The 425-nt window shown below is 29.9% G+C and overlaps 1 protein-coding gene across 1 annotated transcript in view; it reads right to left on the bottom strand.

Moving 5' to 3' along the window:
• Positions 1 to 425, bottom strand: part of nsd2 (nuclear receptor binding SET domain protein 2) — a 12573-nt gene that overhangs the window by 1207 nt on the left and 10941 nt on the right. The gene's annotated exons all lie outside the window — the stretch shown is intronic.

Here is a 425-nt window from a genome sequence, read left to right as displayed (position 1 = left end):
TATTAATGCTAGTGCTACTACAGCTAAAGCTATTTCTATTAATGCTAATGCTACTACAGCTAAAGCTATTTTTATTAATGCTAATGCTACTACAGCTAAAGCTATTTGTATTAAAGCTAGTGTTACTTCAGCTAAAGTTATTTCTATTAATGCTAGTGCTACTACAGCTAAAGCTATTTCTATTAATGCTAATACTGCTAAAGCTATTTCTATTAATGCTAATACTGCTAAAGCTATTTCTATTAATCCTAATGCTACTACAGCTAAAGCTATTTCTATTAATGTTAGTGCTACTACAGCTAAAGCTATTTCTATTAATGCTAATGCTACTACAGCTAAAGCAATTTCTATTAATGCTAGTGCTACTACAGCTAAAGCTATTTCTATTAATGCTAGTGCTACTACAGCTAAAGTTATTTCTATTA

Source organism: Nematolebias whitei, chromosome 21 (genome assembly GCF_014905685.2).
Source record: "Nematolebias whitei isolate Nwh7 chromosome 21, NemWhi1, whole genome shotgun sequence".
Taxonomy (NCBI): domain Eukaryota; kingdom Metazoa; phylum Chordata; class Actinopteri; order Cyprinodontiformes; family Rivulidae; genus Nematolebias; species Nematolebias whitei.
This window is presented reverse-complemented; position numbering and strand designations above follow the sequence as displayed.